The 18906-nt window shown below is 42.2% G+C and overlaps 1 pseudogene; it reads left to right on the top strand.

Moving 5' to 3' along the window:
* The first annotated feature begins 8960 nt into the window (after positions 1-8960).
* Positions 8961-9780, top strand: LOC129522111 (peroxiredoxin-1-like; annotated as a pseudogene).
* The last annotated feature ends 9126 nt before the right edge of the window (positions 9781-18906 follow it).

The following is an 18906-nucleotide window of genomic DNA, read 5'->3' as shown; positions in this document are numbered from 1 at the left end:
CCCACCAGATCCAGCAGCAGTACCAACCCATCATGAATTTTGCTGAGGATTTATATCCTTTAAGGTAAACCATGAGCAGACTTCCTGAGCCATCTGGCTTGACAGAAGTAACCAACCATTTTATTCCTTCTTCCTGTGGTTGCTATCATTCTGACCATTTCACAATCTGGTCTTTGATGAGTGTCCCATCTTTCATGGCTTTTGCTGAGTTTGACCCTAAGCTGAAAATGGGATGTGTGTTTATTTTACCTGACAAAGTACCCATGGCTAAGGCTTGGAGCGCTTGAGTACTGTACTTTCTCCCCCTCCAGATGGGGCTGTAATTATAATTTAACTGTCTGGGTCCAACCTAAGGTGAGGAAAAGATATATTAAGTTTGCACACATGTTATTCCCCTACCCCCACCCACATCCCTTCGGCTCCCCACATTTCATATGTGACCACCTTTTGGAGGAGGTGTGTGTGTGTATGTGTGTGTGTGTACACACAGTCGCGTTACAATTCTCATTTTGCAAAGTTTATGCAAAAACCAAACACCTGGGTTCAGAGTTTCCTAAAGGAGTCATCTGAAGTAGGCGCTTTATGCCAAAATGTCACAAAGATTTATGTGCTTTCATTTGTGCATTAAATTGAGGACAGGTGGGAGAATGCTCAAGCCTGAGAAAAACTGATAGCTCACTTCTGCCTTAGAAGAGAGATGGCTGCTATGACTACTGATGGTTTAGATAAAATAGATACAGACCTTGTTAAAAAAAAAAATGGAAAGAAAAGAAAAGAAAAAAAAGGAAAGAAAAGAAAAGAATAAAGGAGGGCTCATGTTTGAAAAGCAGAGCAATATTTCAACAGCCAAATAATTACCTCTGCGATCATGTTTCTCACAAATGGGAACCCTGGACTGGGATCCCAAGTTGAGTCCTGCCCCCAATTCAAACAGAACAGGCAATCCCCTACCCAAACAGCCAGGGAAGTGGTCGGCCTCCATTCGCACTTGCAGAGAAAGGGTCTCTGGAACGGAGGCAAATGGCGGCCTCAACACATTCCATTTTAATGGCTTGCAACAGAGTCGGTTACACATATGTAACCACTCATTTTTTAATTTGATTCTTGTTTCAAACACCTTTTCGGGACCCAATACATCTACAAGATGTCATCACTTGATAGGTCGCTACTCTATGCCTGGCCTTGAAACAAGTGATTCGATGTGCTGAGTATTCGCCTGGATTTGAAATGAGAGTGTGAATTTGCATTTCAGAAAGGGAATACTATTTGGGAAACAGTGGAGCCAGATTTTTCACAAAGAGAAATGAGAGCTGCTCTTGGAAAGCCTGGTGGTCAGCTTCCCCTGGGAGGGGATACTGCTTGTCCCTGGGATGACCTAGAGGCATTTGGGATAAATCAAAATGATTCTGTTACACTCAGTCCCCTGAGGTTCAAACTGAGCTTCTGAAGCAAATATTGATCAAGCCATTGACTGATTTCTGAAGCAAGAACTTTCCACTTGGAGATGAGAACCATGTCCACACTGAGGGACAAGGAACATACAGTTAGGCCCTATTTTTGTATGACTTCACTCAATTACATGGCTACAAATGAAATTTGAAACCTCCCAGTGATTTCTGATCTTTTCTCGTATAGGCAATTACTACAATTCTAGTGACCTGTCATTTTAAGACAACCGCTAAATATAATAACCAGATAGTAAAAAACGCTCAATAAGCAACAGGGAAAGCTTTCAGAGAAAATATAACTCCCAGACATTTTTTAATAAGTTTATTTAGCAGCTCAGCTTGTGATATGTGTGTTTGTGGGGGGATAGCTATGACTGCTGAAGGGAGATAGATAAAGGAAAACATTTTATAAATTGGAGATAAATGGTGTTAATAGTTCAATAAGATAAATGCTTGTCTTTTAAAGCTGAATTCCAGAAGAAATTGCAACATGGGAACTGACACAACATTTTTTTTTCTATGCCAGAAAAAAAAACACACTATCTTGCAGATTGGAAAGTGGTATATGAGAGCCTCAACAATATTGGGATGATGTTCTATTTAGCTTCTAGAATATTGCATTTCTTTTTGTATCACTTTTTAGCTAAGGTTATGATTAAAATTCCACTGCTTGGTGAGAATAGTCCAAAGTTATTTTATAATTTAAAGACAAGCAAATACACAATTCTATTCCCTGTCTTCTAAAAAAGTGTACTTTGAGAGTCCTACCTTAAATTTGCATGGTTCTTCATAACAACAAATCCTAACCATTTTTTGAGATATACAACCCAAACATACAAGTAATTGCTTACTGTGTTAGTGAATCTATGGACTATTTTTTAAAATTTATTTTTGAGAGTGTGTGTGAGCTGGAGGTGGGGGGCGGAAGGGCAGAGGGAGAAGAAGAGAGAGAGAATCTCAAGCATGCTCCAAACCAGCACAGAGTCCAACCTAAGGGCTTGATCTCATGACCCTGACATCATGAACCAATCCAAAATCAAGAGTCAGATGTTTAACCAGCTGAGCCACTCAGGTGCCCCAACCTATGGACTATTTAAAGCCCATTGCTAGATACTGTACAGGGCCATGGAGTCAGCTTCCCACCTCTATCTCTGTCCTTTATGATACTTACATGCACAACAGGGATCCATGGACCATGTATTAATTAATGCCATCACTAGACACTGTGCAGTGTTAGGAAGTCAGGTTACCACCCTTAGCGCTGCACTTTGCCCCTTCATTCATAGACTCTTTCACTTGATTCAAATAACAGTCCTCTGAGGATCTTATCCCTCAAGCTCAGGTAATTCTCACCTCAAAGACAGTCTGTGGAGGGGACTCAGAATCCATAACTGACCACTGCCAACTAGTCCAGAGAGTCTTACTTTCTCAGCTCCCTCCACCCAGACTCTGGATCTCTAGCCTCAACTTCTCAGCTAGAATCATAGTTAAGGTCACACTATGTCCTGTTTGGTGGGCTGATTGGGCAGAGTGTGAAACACTTTTTTCCAGGAGGAAATGGACAGAGTTGTTTAGGTTCCCAGTTTGTATTTCCACAATGCCTAGTAGGTCAAGAGTGTTAGCCCTTTACCTCCACGCATCACAGGGACTCCATGAGATAATGCACCATGACTCCTTTGGGGTGAATCTCTTCTCCCCATGGTAACTCCAACAACACACTGTCCCAAACCTCTGAAGCAAGTAACCCCCCTACTTCCTGTCATTGGCAATGAACCCCACCATGACTCAATAAAAAGAAGAGCTAACAATTAGCACTGGCTTTATGCCACACACCTCATACATATTGACTTGGTTAATCCTTATAACAATTCTATTAGGTAAGTGCTATTATTCTACACCTTTTACCATTGGGGGACCTTGAACATAGAGAGGATTTTTCTAGTTTGCTAATGATCAAAGCCAGTAACTGTTGGAACCGAGATTTAAATCCCAGCTCTGGTCCAAGCTCTGACCACTTGGCTCTGCTTAGAAGGAGGAAAGAAAATGTACACATGTGCAAATAAACATACATATGTGAGGGGTGTTGGCCAATGTTTTTATTTATTTTTACTGATGTGAATATGTAATCAAGAAGACTGGGAATACCCCATTCAGGCGATAGGACAAGGGGTTTGAGAAGAAAGCTCTAAGATGTAGGGGTGAGGAGAACCAAAGACTGTGGTGGACTCAGCTATGAAGGAAAGCCACAGAAGGTCAACCTCTCCTCTTTGTCCAGCACCAATGTAGCAAGATGCTGTGGGGTCACATGAGGAGGAGAGGCTGGGTAGAAGTGAAGGTATAGTTCCAGAGGGTAAGGAATGAGAAGATGAAAGGGAAATGCCACATGATTCCCCTCAGCTATAGCCAGAAAGTCCAGAATGGCTCACAATCCATGTCTATGGTTCACTAAGAAACATAAGTTGGAGACTATTCTTGTATATGTACTTATGACCTATTGTTATTCCGTCTCCATGCCTGTGTCCTACTATGTATAGTAAAGCTTCCATGGTGGGGCAGCGGTGGGGGAGGAGGCTTATTTCTAAAATCAGCAAGGTGAAACCTGCCAAGACTTGACCTTTCCCTGTGCATCCCTCAAACTATTCATGAAGTAGAATGTACAGACATAGTTCTGTCAGTGAGGGCAACCTAGCCAGCTTATCCACCAGTAAGGAAAGAGATTTCTGTCTCTCCAGTGGATCACCCCAGAAAGTAGTTGGCTTGAATTTAAGGGCCATGTTGTTCAAATAATATAGATTTTTTAAATAGCAGAGTTGCTCTCACCATAGGCCAGTGCTTAACACTAAGAGATGTACTATGGCACCAGGACAGAAAAAGGAAACCTCAGATTATTTCCTAACTCATGCCCACCTAAGGCGTAGCCCAGTTGAGGGGAATGAGAACCAGAATTGATCTAGGTGGGCGTGGTTCCATTTGACTAAGTTAAGCACGTATAAGAGAGATTCCTCTGATATCTTCATAGGCAAGCCTGGTGCTTAGCCATTACACACGGGTGTGCTGGACTGGCCAGTAGCAGTTCTAATTGGTCAGTGCCCAGACGGCCTTGCTGTACCAGTGTGAAGTTTTGACTGTTACCCTCTCTGAAAGTGTATATGGACCACACATGTGGATCTTCACATGTACCTGTGCGTGTACAAGTACCTCCATGTACTTGCATCTCCATCCCTGCAGCCCAGACCTTGTGTCTGGTACCCCCTAGCTTTAAAGCAGGCTTCCTTGCTTCTCTCCAACTGTGCATTATCTTTCCTTACTTTTACTTCTGTCCTTTTGCCATTTCTTCCACTCTGCCTTTTATTGTAGGTGATTGGAGATCTGACATCCCATCTAGGAGATGAGCTCATGGGTCCTTAGTGATACCTTTTTTTCAAGATTAGTCAAGGGCTGCCTTTTACAAAGGCAGTGTTCAATAAGTCTTTCACAGCCAATACAATAACTATGAATGAATAAGTGATTCCATTTATGTGTGTGTACCAGAGAGAGCCATGAGAGAAAAAGAATAAATTAAGTGTGAAAACATCAGTTACGTTAGCACAAAACACACGACCTTCTGAAGTTTTAATGTGACAAAAACCATTCTTGTCTGTGTCCCCAATCTCTCTAATCCCCTAATCCCAACTGCCACTATTAGGAGGAAAGGTGGAATAAAAAAACAACTGAATGACAAAGGAATTATGAAACTTGGAATTTGGAATCTATCTTGGTAGAGAGATGGGAGGTGTTGAGTCAAGACAGCATCTACCTGTGACTTTTTCTCTTAACAGAAAAGACTATACAAAATGCCCCCCTCTCTCTGTCCTTCTCTCTGCTCACTTGCCCAGCATCTATTTTCTCCCTAATTTACTAATTTCCTAATTACTCTAATATCTTACCAGTAAGTAACTTCTTCCCATGGCCTCACTGTGGTGTCTTGGATAGAGTATAATTCTGATATGGCTTTCCACCGTGGAAGTCCAAGGGCCAGAGCCAGACTCCTCTTTCATGCATCCAGCATAGACAGAGCAAGGTTCTCTCCTGAGACCTCAAACCTTGGTTTGAGAACTCAGGGGCAAAAGGCCAGACCCCAGAGTAGCAACCCTGTGTGATCTGGCTAACCTGGCTTTGCTTCCCTGGCTGCTCCTATCTTCCTGGCACTTCCACCGGCCTTTGGCACGTGCCCACCTTTCTAGCTTCTCATCCCACTCTCTGTGAGCTCCCCAGTAGCCTCAATTCAATTACCCCAAGGCTTCAAGTCACCCAAATCTGTTTATGTTGCTAGCAACCATTACTTCTCACCAAGAGGGTACTTCAGGAAGAAATGTTCTTTACATGCTCTGATTCCACATGCACTGCAACCACTGCAGGCAAGAGCATTGGGCTAATAATTGGTCCGGTGAGTCACAAAAGAAACAACTTCTCCAGGGGAGGAGATGTGCTTTCTGTGGAAACGTGCCCATGTGCCAGTCTGAATCTAGCTGCCCCTCAACATCACCTGTCTGTTTTGTGGGGTGTCTCCTTACAAACAGTTTAAGAGCTGACTCAAATGAAAATATCCTACAAACACACATAACAGCTACTTCTGCTGTTTCATCAAAGGTGAGGTTTTTACACCATGTTGCCATGGACCAATCCATTCACTAAAGATAATTAGTTTCTTTCCTTAATCAACCAGACTTTCTCACTCAATCCCCTTGGGAAAGTCTCATTACTATTACTTAACTACCTTTAGGAGGATATTGAGAACGACTCCATTCAATTGGATCTAACTAGTTAAAGTAGCCAAATCAAAGCTTTAGAGTTCCAACCCAAATATTTCTTCTTTTGGTTCTTATGCACATAATTACATATGATTTACAATGACGCACAAAATTTCCGGAAATAAAAGTAGGAATCTTTGCTCAAAATTTCACCCATTCCAGAAAAAATATACCCAAGCAAGAGAAGACATGTTACGAGCATGGGACTCATGAGGTTGGAAATTTTTTGCAGGGTACATCTTCACTATCCCCTGAAATCCCATAAAGGGTAGGAATGCGAGATCTCGGTGGTGCCTGGAGGTGGCAGTGATAGGGGGCAGGAAACTAAAGTTCTCAGAGGCTCTGAAACCTTTTGTGTTGCTCTGACAACTTCCTTCCCAGTGATCCAGTGATTAGAACTATTTCCCCACCAGTACAGAGCTGTCTGCAGACATGCAAGCTCAGAGAGAGGGGTGTATATGAAGGTGGCACGAGGAGTACCCAACCATGAGGGTATTTCTTAGAGAAATACTCAAGGCAAGAAATGTGGTGAAAAACATACTGTAGCTACACTACAAAACTGGGATGGCCACATAAATATCCAAAGGCTGGGGGATTTGCAGCTCAGGACTCGGCCAGTAGGGAAGATGGGAAGGTAGGAGTATTATGTTGGCTCATGAGCAAAGGTTAAGCAACCAAATCTTAAACTGCTTATCTGAACTGAACTTGTGAACTGCTGAGGTTTGCCCATCTGGGTAATAATAGCTGTGCTCAATTATCAGCACTAAAGAGCAGCCATCATGGAAAGGGACCTGGGCCAAAACACTGACCAGGGTTTTGCAACCCCAATGGTGAAATGAGCTTCGGACAGTTGGCCCTGGATGTGTTCTTCCCCATCATCACCCTCTCAGAAGAAAAAAAAAGAGAGAGAGAGACAGAGAGAGAGAGAGAGAAGATACCCTCTCCAACCATGGACAGCTTAGCTTGAGTCAAGTGGGACCCCTGTTCTAGAAGGAAATGCTCAGAGACCATCTCCCAATTTAAGTGGACAAAGAATTACCTATATCTTTGATGTAGGACCTGCAAGGCTCCTTGTCTTGAGTCCTTGCACATTTCCTCAGCCCACTTCAAGCCTCTCTTCCTTTCACACCTCTGGTATACCTGTTGCTTAGCCTTCAGCCACTTTCCAGACTTTATTCTCATTAGCCCCTTGGCATCTTTGTTCGCCTAACCAACTCTTCTCTGAGCTCTACATTTATCAGTCACCCTCCACAGGGAATAGTTCTCCGGAGACCTTCTAGAGTAGGTCCCACCTTGTTATATTCTAGAGCAGAGTCATCAAATGCTGGCCTGAGTGTCAGTCTGATGGGCCACCTGGTTTCATAACATATTCTTGTAACATAGCCACCCCCCATTCATTTACACATAGTCTGTGGCTGGTTTCACACTACAATGACAGAGCTGGATAGTTGTGACAGAGGCCACATGGCCTGCAAGCCAAAAATACATACTACCTGGTTCTTTACAGAAAAAGTTTGCTGACCCCTATTCCATAGATTTAACATATTCTATAATTATTTTCTCTCTACTTATTATTATTTTTTGACTCAAAACTGTAAGTTCAGGTATGCAGGATCTTGTTTCTTTATCCCCAACATCCAGCACATTGCCTGGCACAAAGACTACATACAGCATTAAAACTAAAGCAGGGGTTACAATTTCTATTTTCAAGATGGAAATGTTGAGTGTGAACAGGAGAAAATGTATCTGGATTGGAGGGACTTCCCTGGTGGTAGGTTTTTATTCCTTTTGCTTTAGTCTTTCTTAATGGCCCTTATCTATACTAGTTGCTTTAGTATCTGTTTCCTCCACTGGAATGTGAGCTCCAAGATGCCTTCTTTCTTCTGCCAGCTGCACCCTGAACAATGCCTGGCACTTACGAAGAGTTCCATAAACTAGTGACTAGTGGATGGACATCCCTAGCTTTTAGATGGCAGTGTTTCGGACTTCCCTGGAGCTGGATGAACACTATGGTACACCCTGGAAATGACCACAACAATAATCAGCATAGGCATTATTTCTCAAGATGATATAGTCATATTCCAATTATTCATGCTAATAAAGAGAAATCCTGAACGCAAATGGTCCAGGCATCCATTCTGTTTAGATTAAAAATACCTCCTCTTCTGTAGTTGTGACCAGTGAACTTGCCCAGGGGGGTTTCATTTTGACTAAATCAGTCAATTCTCTCCTTTATTCTTAAAAAAATTGTTTAAATTTATTTATTCATCAGAGACACAGAGAGAGAGAGGCAGAGACACAGGCAGAGAGAGAAGCAGGCTTCATGCAGGGAGCCCGACGTGGGACCCAATTGATCACGCCCTGGGCTGAAGGCAGCACTAAACCCCTGAGCCACCCGGGCTGCCCCAATTCCTTCCTTTAAAGGTGAAGAGAGGAAGTAGGTGTGGTAGGAGGAAAATTTACAGACATCATGAATCTCAGCCCAGGCTGTAGACTATCACTTACCAGTTATAAGACCTGGGAATGAATTTAGGAATCCCTTCCAAGCCTCAGTGTGTCCATCCATTAGATAGCAACACAAGTAAGTCCATAAGGAGCTGTTCATATCATCATTAGCATCATCAGTAATAACTGAAGAGCAGAGTTAGTGTTCAAAGAACTGGTATGATATAGAAGTAGTTTAGAATAGTAGTCAAGGTCTTCTTCCTGACTGGTCTTCGGTGGTTAGTCTCTTCAGTGCTGCCCATAGCAAGATGTCTTCAGGAAATGCCAAAATTGGGCATCCTGCTCCCAACTTCAAAGCCACGGCTGTTATGCCAGATGGCCAGTTCAAAGGCCTCAGCCTATCTGACTACAAAGGAAAATATGTTGTATTCTTCTTTTATCCTCTTGACTTCACCTTTGTGTGCCCCATGGAGATCATTGCTTTCAGTGACAGGGCAGAAGAATTTAAGAAACTCAACTGTCAAGTGATTGGTGCTTCTGTGGACTCTCATTTCTGTCACCTGGCTTGGATCAACACACCCAAGAAACAAGGAGGACTGGGACCCATGAACATTCCCTTGGTATCAGACCCCAAGCATACCATTGCTCAGGACTATGGAGTCTTAAAGGCTTTTGAAGGCATCTCGTTCAGGGGCCTCTTTATCATTGATGATAAAGGTATCCTTTGGCAGATCACTGTATGATCTTCCTGTTGGTTGCTCAGTGGATGAGTCTCTGCGACTGGTTCAGGCCTTCCAGTTCACTGACAAGCATGGGGAAGTGTGCCCAGCTGGCTGGAAGCCTGGCAGTGATACCATCAAGCCTGATGTCCAGAAGAGCAAAGAATATTTCTCTAAGCAGAAGTGAGCGCCTCGCCATTTTAGGGCCGGGCTGTAGTGGGGCATCCACGAAAACAGAATCTTTTTTTTGTACTATTGTCATGCTTAAAACAAGACTTTAGACTCTGCAGATGTGGTATGTGGTATGGGACAAGACAGCCCTTTCCTGCAGGGGTTGGGGAGGCCAGCCTTTCTTCCTCTGGAGAGAATGGTCTGAGGTGTGCTATGGGGCAGGCCAACTGATACATACAGTAGCAAGGCATCACTTTTGATCTTTTGTTGTTTCTATTAAACTTGAACTGAGAAAAAAAATAGAATAGTAGTCAAGTGTGTGGACACTGGAGCTAACCTATCTAAGTAGAAATCCTAGTTCTGCCATCTATTAGCTGTCTGAACTTAGGTGAGTTGTTTCTGTTATCATTATTAGTGGTTTTACTCCTCAAAGATCCCCCAAGCCCCTGAGAGCTTCCACCGAAAATTCCAAAAATAACTTCATAACCGCTATTGGGAATAAAACATGGGTCAGACACCCAGTGACTATCTCAGGACCTTCTCTCTCAACCATCCACAACCTGGTGCTACTTCTCTATCACATTCTGCAAAATGGCACCTTTCAATGGCAGGACTATGACCAAAACCATGAGAAAAGAAGTTACTTGCAAAAATAAGCTTGGAAGATCAGCACTTGGTCTGTAGGAGGCATAGAGAAGGTGGTCAAAGGGCAGAATTTCTTATAAAAGTGCCAGTCAATGGCACAGAGCCCCTCCAGCCCCTGAGATTACACTGGAAGTTAGAACCCTGCTGAGCTATACCTGGGAAGGGCAAGCTAACATGGCTCTAGCATGGCTCTCCTTTGAATGGCCTTTTCCTTTTACATGTAAAGTGAAGGCCAGTGACCAGACTCTTGAGAAACAGAAACCAACCCTGACACTCTCTTATCCAAGTTTTGACTGAGCCATACCTTCCATGTTGAGATTTCGCCTCTCTTTAATCAACCTCACTACTATAACCTTAGACATAGTTGACCTTATGAGGTTTTTCTCCAATCTTTTGGGATCCGCTTCAATCCGTTTGGCTTGAGTGACACTCTGGGCAAGTTTTCATGAATGAGACAGAGGAAAAATGTGCCTGAATCACATGATTAATCAGAGTATATATTTTTTTCACTTATGCCACCATAAGCCCTTTTTATTAATGTATTTAGTCAGTTTGGGGATTTTTATTAGATATTCATGTTTCTAAGTCTTCATCCTAAGGATAAGGCAGGCAAGAATTTGCTTCCAAAGCAACTTACTGTCGCTACCTTTTAATAACTGAAGGTTTTAGTACAGTGATTTATCCTTAAGCCTCTTGATAATCCCAGCAACCTCTAGGTGTCAGAAAATGGAAGGCAACCCTCCTGCATTTTGCCCTGTATCCAAGACATAGCGTTAATGGAGTCTAGCTAGACTAAAGACCATTTCAAAACAGGAGAATAAGACGTGGGCAAACCAAGGATCCCACATAAATCCTTCTGTGGGACCAGGAAATGAGCATCTAGTTGAAAAATGTGCCTGTTTTTCTCTCTCCACACCCCTTCCTACCAACTTAATGTTACTTTAAGATTTAGCCCTAAATAACTGAAGCATGGGCTAGAGCCACAAAATATAGGCAGTGAAAAATCTTTACTGGAGTGCACCAATAAAGCTAATCCCTCTAATGCTGACGATGGCCCCATTTTTGTCGCCAACCTCTCACAGCCTGACAGAGATGGGGAGGGAGTGGGAATTCCCAGAGCAAATAAAGACCCCTCTTGGGTGTAAAAAATCAGCATCACCCGGCACTTCTGAAGCCCCAACCCCAGGCAAGCTGGGAGAGACAGTGTACATTTTTTAGACGGGGTACTGCCCTCACAGGCAGTCAGAACAGAGCCATCCGTTGCCAGAAACCATTCATCAGACTTTGTAGAAAAGGCTGTCAGCTCGGCCTACAGGCCTCAAGCCAGCCTGTCAGGATCTAGGCTAACAGCCAGAGTGTCAGGGGCTGCGGCTGGTAGCCAACCAGAACTTTGATGTCTAAGGGTTGGCCAGCTGGTATGTGAGGGTGGCCGATGGGCTCTGAAACCATACACTCTGCTCAGAGGTCATGAATTCTGAGAGTGAGCTGGCCGTTAAGAGGATCTCCAATAAAGATGGAGGTAGACATTTTCTATTTTTTAAAAAATTGTTCAAACTATTTCAGTATTTGTTTTGATTTAAATTTCCATTACACATGCTTTTCATTATGCAACTCAATTAGTATATAAAAGATTTTTCTGTTTAAGATGTTTAAATGAACATAATTGTTCAATTTGGAAAGATTACAATGCTTTTATTTAATTAACACTGCAATAAATACATCGCTCCATAATGAACCCCATACTTTTAGGCCATTAACCATTCAATAAATTTGCAATATGGAAGGTTCTTTACGGTGAAGAAGATAAATAAAGCAATATAAATGAATGTACGACAGCTATGATGCTAAGCAGCAAATTATAGCTTTTTGCTTCCCATCCACTAGAGTTGTACCTTGATTACAAACATATGTGAGTGTAATAAACAGCATACATTTCAATTACTATTTTGAACATGAGGTGCACTGGATGTTAAAGAAAAAATCCACACCATTGGTATGGGCTATACTCCATGGCATCTTCCCAAAGAGAAGTTCTTTCAGAATTTGTCCAAATGTCGTTTGCCTTATCAAACCAAGCCTGGGCCTGTTCAGGAAAAAAATAATCTATGTCCAGCAGGCAGCCTCTCAGAACTGGCTGGTTCTACAATGATCAAAAAATGAAAGCCACTTCCTTTACATGCTATTCCCTGACACATGACCGTTAGTTATACCTTTCCAACTGCGACAGATCTTGATAGGTTTTGAAGTGGCCAAGGGCATGTCTTCCATGGCCTAGGGCTTCCAGGCCCTGCCTTCCTTTGCCTTCTCCCCTGTCTCATATCAACTACAGTGAAATGACAAACTTTTCCATGTGTACCACCCTCTGCCCTCTCTAAACCCTATTATTTCTTCTAACACTGAGCCCTGCAAGGTCAGCATACAGTAGCAGGTGCTAGTAAGCCCAGAGTTCAGGTGAACCCATTGAAACTTAGAGACGTATTTGCTAAGAGTCACAGAGCCAAAATCAGGAATCTAATTTTGTCTCTTATCCAAAGCACATTACTAGTATCGATAGTCATAATAGCTATTAATAACATCAATAGCTAAAGTAATGTGTTAACATTGAAAATAAGGTCCAATACTGAGTGATTATTATGTATGTATCAGGGATTATTATATTGCATTTTAGAGATGAAAGAGCCAAAGCTTGGATGGTGGGGAGCTTGGATGGTGGGGAGCCTGCTTCAAGGTAATAGGGAGAAAATGGCTAAATCAAGCCTAAGCTCTCCAGCTGCTGTAAGGGCTGTCTTTTCAAGGAGTACCCAGGAAGATTCCTGAAAGCCTTCCTTTAGTTTACTTAGCATCCTTGCCTCTGCTCTCCTTCATTCCATCCCTATGGTTTGAGCTGCTAGCAGGGAAATCTTAGAAGGATCAGAAATAGGAGCTCTTATTTCACCCCCTCCTCCATAGATACCTGGAAAGGAGGTGCCCACAAGCCAGGCAATACCTCCCTTGGTAGCCAACTTGGAATATTTGGTTCATAACACCAAGGGCTTTCAGGAACAGGAGCCAAAGTATATGTGGGTGAGAAGCCAGGCCTGCTTTTAAGTCCCACTTCTGCTATTTCCTGGCTGTGTAACTTCAAACACATTACAGATCCTCTCTGTGCCTCAATTTCCTTAATTCACTCTACCTTCATACTGTTATTAAGAGATACAAACCAGATAACCAAATTTATCTGAATTGGCTTAGTACATAGTAGTAAATGCTTAGTACCTAGCAAATAATAAAGGCTTAGTACAAGACTGGGTTCCATATCACAGATTTTCAAAAAATGTAAGCAATTCAGTTGATCACTCCACAAATACTTACTGAGCACCTATTATTTCTAGATACTGCTCCAGGCATTTAGGGTAGACAGGTGAAGTTTCCCCACCAGCATGTACTTTGTAGTGTATGAGGTTGGGGTTGGGGGAGTGAGGGGGAGACCAAATAAATTTTTTTTTTTTTTTTATGATAGTCACAGAGAGAGAGAGGCAGAGACACAGGCAGAGGGAGAAGCAGGCTCCATGCACCGGGAGCCCGACGTGGGATTCGATCCCGGGTCTCCAGGATCACGCCCTGGGCCAAAGGCAGGCGCCAAACCGCTGCACCACCCAGGGATCCCGGGGGAGACCAAATAAACAGGTAGATTATATATATGTATATATTCACAAAAAAATATTTCAAATTGTGACAAAAACAAGGAGAGGTGAAAAAATTGACTAATGAGGGGAAAGTGTGTTTTTAACACAGAATTTTATAGTTTGTGGGCCATTCAAGGAGGTGACATATAACCAAGTCCTGAATAAAGATTCAGGCAATGGGGCTTGGTGCCTGAGACACGGCAGGAGGTCAACAAACACGTAGTGGATATTCAAATCTGGACTTTCACCTCACCTCCCCGTGGTCCAGTCTGTGGCCAGATTTCTTCAGTCCAGCATACAAACATTTATAGGACCTGCTGTGTGAGAGGCACTAGAAAAGGCAGAAAAATTACCTCCAGGCTTAAGCTAGTTTGCAGTCCTTCTGCATTATGATGCTGATTAAAAAAAAAAAAGGTTGGAACAGCGACCTTTTCCTAGACTCCAGTACATTCCAGGACCCAGATCTCTCTTCTGAGAAGATGAGCATGGGATATGAGGGAGGGGATAGAGGGAGCCACAGGACAGATGTGGCAAGAGGACCACTGGCCAGGGGTGGAATCCAGATTTGCTCATTCAGTGGAAGGCAATATTGCATATAGCAGCTTGAGCTTCTTACCGAATCTCTATTTCTCCATAGGAAAAACAGGAGGGCAGCCCGGGTGGCTCAGCAGTTTAGCGCCACCTTCAGCCCGGGGCCTGATCCTGGAGACCTGGGATCGAGTCCCACATCCGGCTCCCTGCATGGAGCCTGCTTCTCCCTCTGCCTGTGTCTCTGCCTCTCTCTCTCTGTTTCTCATGAATAAATAAATTAAAAATTTTTTTTAAAAAAAGGAAAACAGGAATACTAGCCTCTCCCTCATAACAAATTAGTGGAATGATTTAAAATGATATGTGTAATAGAAACAGACCAAATCAAACATGCCATGCATAGCAGTTGTCAATTTGAGGTGGTCAGTATGTGATGTGATGATCACTATACTATGTTTTCAATTCAACATTTCTGTCATTTGAAAATTTCCCTAAATAAAATATTAGAAACAATATTAAGAAAAACAATACATGCAAACCATCTAGAATAAAAGGAGGCATTAGATTGTAGTTATTTTGATTCTTTTCATTTGGAAATGAATTCTCAATTCCCACATGGCACCAAGCTCTGCTTTGGAATTGAGATGAAGACAGACCTTCTTTGTCTTTGAGGAATTCATACTCCTAATACTCTTAACCATCACCATCCTATGTCTCTTTATATTATTCCTGGACCCAATTCCCTATTTTTGCTTTAATGTTATCATTATCACCTTGTATGTGTTTATGTTGTAAGCCACAAATAATTTAAAGTAAAGAACCAACCAGGATGGTTGGATGGATAGATGAAGGGATGGACAGGTCATTCAAGGGAAGTTTGAGACTTCGCTCAGAAACCTAATTTGTTGGTCAATTAAAAACAAAGTAGGATAATTCAGCATTTCAGGGACGCCCGGGTGGCTCAGCGGTTTAGTGCTGCCTTCGGCCCAGGGCATGATCCCGGAGTCCCGGAATCGAGTCCCACATCAGGCTCCCTGCATGGAGCCTGCTTCTCCCTCTGCCTGTGTCTCTGCCTCTTTCTCTTTCTCTGTCTCTCATGAATAAATAAATAAATAATCTTTAAAAAAAACCTCAGCATTTCAGTGGCTGAACTGAGCTTCTCTTCATAGGCAGCTCTATCAGCCTTTCAGGCTGCCTGGTACCTTTTCCTATGGTAACAGAACCTACCTCCTTGGCCACAGAGGTGGGTCATGACTCAGGCTCAGACAATCGTATTACACCACCATTCCAACCACGTGACCCAAGTCAGGCTAGAGATACTGCCCAGGATTTCCTCCCTGCTCATAGACTGGCTAGGATGTTAACACAGGAAAATTAGCACCATATCTTCCCATCCCTCCTTCCTCCAAACTGCCTGAAGGAGGAAGTCAACAGAGAGAATGGGAAAAAAAAGAATCACATAGTTCCAGGTGATCTCAGTCCTTGGCTCCAGTAACCTCTGAGGCCAGCTAGCTCTCTTCCTGTACATTCACACGATTCTCATCACATACAGCTGAGAAAATCTGGGCTGATAGACTCCTGTTCCATTCTGCTGATAGGTATATCTCTCTCTCATTTTCTCTCAGTGTAATTCTTTCTAAAAAATAGCTCTGGAGTCTTCCAAAGTGCCTGGGTCTATGTTAGAATCCACTGAGTTTAAGGAAACCATTTTTTATTCTTGTTTGATGCTGCTGGAAGGCAGCAAAACAGCAGGTTATAAATTAAATTGTTAGAATAGGCAAAGATTTCTTAAGCTGGTCACAAAAAGCACTAGCCATAATATAAAAGCACTGATAAACTGGATTTCATTTAAATGAAGAACATTTATCAAAAGACACCATCAAAACAGTGAAGAAACTGGGAAATATACACAAAACTTGGAAATCTAACAGAGGACTTATATCCAGAATATAGAAATAACTCTTACAAATCAATAAGAAAAAGTCTGGGAACATAATAGAATTTTTTTTTTTTAATGGACAGAGTTTGCAGACAGAGACTTGCCAGCAAAGGACATCCAAATGGCCAATAAGCATACTAAACAGAGTTCAATGTCACAACATTTTAATGCAAAATAAAACCCCTAAGAGATTATTACCAACCTGCAAGAACGGCTAAAGATAAAAGCCTGAAAACGTCAAGTGTTAGTGATGATATAGAACAAATAAAACTCATATAGCGCTGAAGCATAAACTGATAACCTATTTTAGAAAAAAAAATTTAGCTATTCCTATTAAATCTAAATCAAACCTAGGACTAGACAATTCCATTCCCAGGTATATGTGCAAGAGAAATAAAAACTTATGTCCACCAAAGGACATGTACAAAAATATACACAGCTGCTTTATTGCCCCAAACTGGAAATAGCTTAAATATCTATCAACAGGAAAATGGATAAATAGCCTTATATTCGTATGATAGAGTGCTACATAGCAATAAAAAAAAGAACAAATTACTGATATATATATGACAATATGGGTAAATCTCAAAGACACTGCATTGGCGAAAACTAATCACAGAAGAGTACATACTGTGTGACTCCATTTGAGTTCAAGATCAAGCAAAACTGATCAATGGTGACAGACTAAAAGAGGTACTGTGTCACTAGAAAAATAGCACTGACTGGGAATGAGCCCGCAGGAACCATCCGGGGTCCTGGAAATGTATTTTGTTCTGTATATCATCACTCAGGTGTAAAAATTTTATACACACACATAAGTAAAAATTCATGGAGTTACACAGCTAGGCACATGACTGGAGCCCTATCTACTACTAAAGTAAGGAAAATTAGGAATTATGATATTGCAAAGCCTATTTTCAATGTCTTCCCAAGAACAACCCCTTTATAAGGAAGGACTCATGCACTAGAGGTACAGTGCTGTGTGTGTGGGAGGGGTCTTGAAGCATTCTCTTTCCCACAAATCATTATGCACCTCATTCTTACGTAATGCTTTTGAAAGACAGTGCGTATCTCTTAGAACATTTGAAGGGCCAGCCCTAAGTACAGACAGGACAGGAATTTTAGTATCTATTATAGAGTTGTCAAAACTGGTAGAAAGACTTGCAAGAGTCTGGAACAGTCCTGAATTGGAAAAACTGAAAGATTGGAACCAAAATATCATGACAAACAATTCAGATCCTTCTTTCTCCCTCCCACCCCAGTCTCTTCTTTCTCTGGCATGCTTCCTCCCTTCACTATTTTTTCTCCCTCTCCCCATTCTCTTGTCTCACTTTCTGTTTGCTCTCGTTTTCCTTCCCCTTTATTGTATTCCTTCCCCTCCTTTTCTTACTGTAGCTCACCATGAATCCACCACTCTCTACTGCAAACTGAAACTTCATTCAGAGCTTCCTGGGTCTTGTGCCAGCTCCCAGTCCTGTGTTTCCTCACTTGTAGCATCTTGGCATAGAACACACATATAACCTCTTCCCAAAGCCATCCTGTAGCAGAAATCTATCGTTCCATTCCTGGCATCTATTACCCCCTTTCTGGGAAGAACACACCACTTCTCCTTGAGGAAGCCATATTTTCTCTGGACTCCATCTGCCCTTTTCTTCTCACTCTCCATTGACTTGCACATATCTGGCCCACAAGAGCATTCTGGCCCCCAAGTTGCAGTGACTGATTCATAGATGGGCACATGACCCAAGCCACACCAATGACACCAATCCTAGGACTTTTTATACTGGATTGTGAAGCTAGTGGGTGAGTCTAGATCTCTTTGAGATAATCTTTGCCATCACTGGAGGACATATTGCTTGAGAAAGAATCCAACACAGTGGTAAGCAGAGCCAAGGGATTATGATGGATTTCTAACTACTTTGAGCACCTGCATCCAGTCATGCCAGAAGTTAGACTGCACTTATTCTTCCGAATTCTACAAGCCAATTAATGACCTTCTCTAAGATTAAGCCAGCTTGAAGTGACATAGCAGATTAATCTAGCATACTCTCAAATTTTATTCTTCTTCTTATATGTGTGAGTTTGCCTTGAGAATTTGCAAATTCTCTACAGAAGCAGAGTCTTATTTCCCACACTTTGCCCACAGTCATACTCCTAGAAACAAGGAGAGTCAAGATGCAAAGTCAGGTCCTCTGGTTGTAGGTCCATTGCTCTCAACCACTGAGTCATAGGAGCAGCAGTTGGTGCCTGCCTTAATGTCCTGGAAAGCCAAACACCACAGCAACGTGAATCCCTGGGAAGCTTCGCCAATATTTTCTTAACAACCCTAACTGCACATGAAAACAAGTAAACATTAAAAACTGAGGGTTTTTTTTTTCTTTTTCTTTTTTAACACACCAGGAAGTCTAGACACCTGCTTTTGTATATTTTCTGGAGGGGGAAAAAATAGACTCATTGTATGAAATTTATTTCAACCATTTGGAGAGGTTTTAGTAAAGATAGGTTGCGTTTGTGATTCAGCAGTGAGACATAAATGTTTAACACAGGGTCTTCCTC

This window comes from Nyctereutes procyonoides, unplaced genomic scaffold (assembly GCF_905146905.1).
Source record: "Nyctereutes procyonoides isolate TBG_1078 unplaced genomic scaffold, NYPRO_anot_genome, whole genome shotgun sequence".
In the NCBI taxonomy this organism is placed as follows: Eukaryota; Metazoa; Chordata; class Mammalia; order Carnivora; family Canidae; genus Nyctereutes; species Nyctereutes procyonoides.
Note: the sequence above shows the minus strand (reverse complement) of the source record. Positions and strands in the feature narration are given on the sequence as shown.